We start from the raw sequence: 5,346 nt of genomic DNA, 5'->3' as shown, positions 1-5,346 counted from the left end.
CGAGCCTGGCAAGGGACTCGGAAAGAACCTCCAAGGAATCGCTAAGCCCATAAAACTCAAGAAACATGGCACTACCTTCGGTTTGGGATATGATTACACCTGGGAAGAATTCAACAATTGGTCGCCACCATGGCGTGGTCCTTACTACCTACATACCGCGTTTGGAGCAGACTTTCCAACAGGCCGACATTGTTTATGGGTCAGATGAAGAAGAGGCACCGGTAGCGGTGAAGAACTTGTTCCTAGAGGACAATGACATGGACTGTTGTGTTATTCTCAAGGAGGAGGGGGAGGAAGGCCCTTCCATACAGGCTGTGAGCAGAGGGGCACGCCTCAATAATTGGACCATCAGGACAACCAGAGCCCGACGAGCCTCGGGGTAGCTAGGCTAAAACAAACATTATCCATTGTTTTTACTAAATGATTTTCTTTTCGCATTTTTTCAATTTCCGCAATAAGATCTTCAATGTTCAAAACAAGTATTCAATTTATAAAAAGCATGTTTGATTTTTCTTATGAATTAATATTTATTTCTATCTTTTTCCTCCTTACTTTACTTATACAGCATTACTATTACTTATCTTGATGAACCAATGCCTGTGACATGCTATGCGACAACGCAACAAACGGATATTGATTCAGAGGAAGATGACATACTTGACGAGATTTTCAAAGAAGTTGAGGACTTTGAGAACATACCTAAGTCCAACCTGGACAAAACCGAAATTGTCAACCTGGGAGATGCCGAAAACGTCAAAGAAACACGAATCAGCATTCACCTATCGCCATAATAAAAGAAAGAATCACAAAATTTCTAAAAGAGTATGAGGACATATTCGCCTAGTCATATGATGACATGACTGGTCTGAGTACGTCTATTGTGGCCCACAAACTGCCAACCGATCCAATGTGTCCACCGGTAAACAAAAGCTCAGAAAGTTCAAGCCTGATATGAGTCTAAAAATCAAGGAAGAAGTCACCAAGCAGATCAAAGCTAAGGTTCTCAGGGTGGTTAAGTACCCGACATGGTTAGCCAATATCATGCCAGTACCAAACAAAGACGGGAAGGTCCGAGTCTATGTCGACTACCGGGATCTCAACCGGGCCAGTTCAAAAGATGACTTCCCTTTGCTGAATATACACATCCTGATTGATAATTGCGCCAAGCATAAGCTGCAGTCATTTGTACATTGTTTCGCTGGTTATCATCAGATCTGGATGGATGAAGAAGATGCTGAGAAAACGACTTTCATTACGCCGTGGGGAATGTACTGTTACAAGATGATGCCATTTGGCTTGAAGAATGCAGGGGTCACCTACATGAGGGCCATGACTACCATTTTCCATGACATGATACACAAGGAGATAGAGGTATATGTGGATGATGTTATTATCAAATCCAAGAAGGCCACTGACCACATAGAAGATCTGATGAAGTTTTTCAATAGACTGCGGAGGTACAACCTGAAACTAAACCCCGCAAAGTGTGTATTTGGGGTTCCTGCTGGGAAGTTGCTGGGGTTTATTGCGAGCCACCGAGGAATAGAACTGGATCCATCGAAGGTCAAAGCCATTCAAGAATTACCACCGCCAAAGAACAGGAAAGATGTGATGAGTTTCTTGGGAAGGCCAAACTACATCAGCCGATTCATAACACAGTCTACAGTTATCCGTGAGCCAATCTTTAAGATGTTAAAGAAGGACGCCGCTACCAAATGGACCGATGACTGCCAAAAGGCCTTCGACAGAATCAAGAAGTACCTGTCAACACCACCAGTCTTAGTTCCGCCCGAGCCAGGGAGACCCTTATTACTCTACCTTGCAGTGTTAGATGGAGCTTTCGGCTGCGTTCTGGGGCAACATGATGAAACAGGGAGAAAGGAACAAGCCATCTATTATCTCAGCAAGAAGTTCACCCCATACGAGGCCCGATATTCTCTATTGGAACGCACCTGTTGTGCTTTGACTTGGGTGGCTCAGAAGCTGAGACATTACTTCTGCGCCTATACTACATATCTCATATCAAGAATGGATCCTTTGAAGTACATCTTTCAGAAGCCCATGCCCACTGGCAAGATGGCCAAGTGGCAGATCCTGTTGAGTGAGTTCGACATTATTTACGTAACTCAGAAAGCGGTCAAGGGACAACCACTGGCAGACCACCTCGCTGAGAATCCCGTGGATGGAGAATACGAACCCCTGAAAACGTATTTTCTTGATGAAGAGGTATCATTCATAGGAGAAGACATTGCAGAATCCTATGATGGTTGGAGAATGTTCTTCGATGGAGCAGCAAACTTCAAAGGAGTTGGCATAGGAGCAGTCTTGATATCAGAAACCGGTCAGCATTATCCAGTGTCTGCCAAGCTCAGGTGTCCCTGCACCAACAATATGGCCGAGTATGAATCTTGCATCTTAGGACTCAAAATAGCCATTGACATGAACGTTCAAGAGCTGCTAGTAATTGGAGATTCAAACTTACTTATACATCAGGTACGAGAAGAATGGGCAACCAAGAACTCCAAGATACTCCCGTATCTGCATCATGTATAGGAATTGAGAAAGAGGTTCACGAAAACGGAATTCCAACATGTTCCCAAAAGCCAGAATGAGTTCGCCGATGCATTGGCTACCCTATCATCTATGATACAGCATCCAGACAAGAATTTTATTGATCCCATTCCAGTGAAAATCCATAATCAGTCAGCTTACTGTGCCCATGTTGAAGAAGAAGCAGACGAAAAGCCTTGGTTTCATGATATCAAGGAATACTTGGCAAAAGGAGAGTACCCAGAGCTTGCGAATCCTACTCAGAAATGCACACTTTGGAGATTGTCCAACAACTTCTTTCACAGGGGAGGAATCCTGTATAGGAGGACTCCTGATTTGGGATTATTAAGGTGTGTCGACGCAAAAGAAACATCTAAGCTGCTAGAGGAAATTCATGCTGGGACCTGCGGTCCATATATGAACGGTTTTGTCCTAGCAAAGAAGATACTTCGGGCTGGTTACTTTTGGATGACCATGGAAACGGACTGCATCCAGTATGTACGGAAATGCCACTGCGGTCAGATACATGCAGATATGATAAAGGTACCTCCGAGCGAGCTCCACACAACAAGCTCACCATGGCCAATCGCCGCTTGGGGAATGGACGTTATTGGAACAATCGAGCCTGCTGCTTCCAACGGACATAGGTTTATCCTGGTAGCCATAGACTATTTCATCACATGGGTCGAAGTAGCTTCTCACAGAGCGGTAACTAAGAAAGTCGTGGTAGACTTTCCGCGATTGCATTGTTTGTTGATTCGAGGTTGTAGAGTCAATCATTACTGATAACGGCTCCAACCTCAACAGCGACTTGATGAAAGCTATGTGTGAAACTTTCAAGATCAGACACAAGAATCCACGGCCTACAGGCCTCAAATGAATGGAGCTGTAGAAGCCGCCAACAAGAACATCAAGAAGATATTGAGGAAAATGATAGAAAAGCATAAATAGTAGCACGAGAAGTTATCATTTGCTCTATTGGGATATCGCACCACAGTCCGCACATCAACCGGAGCAATCCCCTATATGCTGGTTTATGGTACAGACGTTGTCATTTCCGTGAGGTAGAAATTCCTTCCCTAAGGATCATACAAAAAGCTGAGCTCGACGACGCAGAATGGGTAAAAAGTCGTTATAAGCAACTAGCCCTTATAGACGGAAAGAGAATGAACGCAGTTTGCCATGGTCAACTCTATCAGAACAGAATGTCCAGAGCCGTCAACAAAAGAGTCAAGCCAAGACAGTTCACACCGGGGCAGCTGGTGTTAAAGAAAAATTTTCCACATCAAGATGAAGCCAAAGGGAAGTTCTCTCCCTACTGGCAGGGCCCATACATGGTTCACCGGGTTTTGACAGGAGGAGCCCTCGTACTTGCAGAAATGGACAGAGAAGTTTGGCCAAAGCCGATTAATTCAGACGCAATCAAGTGTTACTATGTGTAATCCTTATGCTTTCCTTATATGATGTAAATTGAACTATGCCTGGCCTGATTCCCGTTTAAGAGGGGATACGTAGGCAGCCCTATGGGTTCGATCATAATTCAATAAAATTTTCATTTCCCCCGAAATTGGAAACTGGGGCAGAATTTTGAGGAGGACCCTCAAAATTCCGAAGCAATTTCAGCCGATCGCCACACGAGCAACAGTCAGAAGTGTCAACCCATCAAACTGGGGCAGAATTTTGAGGAGGACCCTCAAAATTCCATAGCAAGAGAGGTTGCAATGTCTCGAACCACGTCACAGTCGTCGGTTCATCTAAAAGCTGGTTTAATTATACATTTATGTCATACTTTTACAAAATCATGCATGTTTATTATCGAAACTGCTTTGTTTAGCAAAGCTACCCCAATGATATAGACAGTATCACCAGATCAAAGCCGAGCAAGTCAAGCAAAGCCAGCGGGGATACGAACTAACTTTCCCCCTGACAAAACTCACAATTTTTCTTTGGATGCATGCACTAGGATTGCAAAATCATCAAACATACTATACACCCATGAGACAAATATTATTCAGGAATACAACTCTTAGAACCGTTGCACTTACCAACAATTGATATCCGCACACCAGTGATGTCCCGTATGTCATAATGCTCCCAATAATCACAACGCCGCAATATGCTATCAGCTAAGAAAACTCTACTGTATTTGTTATCTTATTTCTTGCATAAGGCTACAATTCTGCCTTCCGAGGTTAAACTCTACCTCCATCTACATCTGCATTGCATAAGGCTACCACTCTGCCTTCCAACTTGCATAAGGCTACTATTCTGCCTTCCGAGGTTAAGCTCTACCTCTATCTGCATCAGCATTGCATAAGGCTACCATTCTGCCTTCCAACTTGCATAAGGCTACTATTCTGCCTTCCGAGGTTAAGCTCTATCTCTATCTGCATCTGCATTGCATAAGGCTACCACTCTGCCTTCCAACTTGCATAAGGCTACTATTCTGCCTTCCGAGACTAAACCCTGGCTCCATCCACATTGCACGGCTGAAAGATCGCCACATTGCTACATTGCACGGCTGAAAGATCGCCACATTGCACGGCTGAAAGATCGCCACTTGCTACATCGCACGGCTGAAAGATCGCCACATTGCACGGCTGAAAGATTGCCACATCGCACGGCTGAAAGATCGCCACATACTACATTGCACGGCTGAAAGATCGCCATATTGCACGACTGAAAGATCGCCACATTGCACGGCCGAAAGATCGCCACATCGCATGGCTGAAAGATCGCCACATACTACATCTGCATGGCTGAAAGATCGCCACATACTACATCTGCATGGCTGAA

This window comes from Nicotiana attenuata, chromosome 11 (genome assembly GCF_001879085.1).
Source record: "Nicotiana attenuata strain UT chromosome 11, NIATTr2, whole genome shotgun sequence".
In the NCBI taxonomy this organism is placed as follows: Eukaryota; Viridiplantae; Streptophyta; class Magnoliopsida; order Solanales; family Solanaceae; genus Nicotiana; species Nicotiana attenuata.
This window is presented reverse-complemented; position numbering follows the sequence as displayed.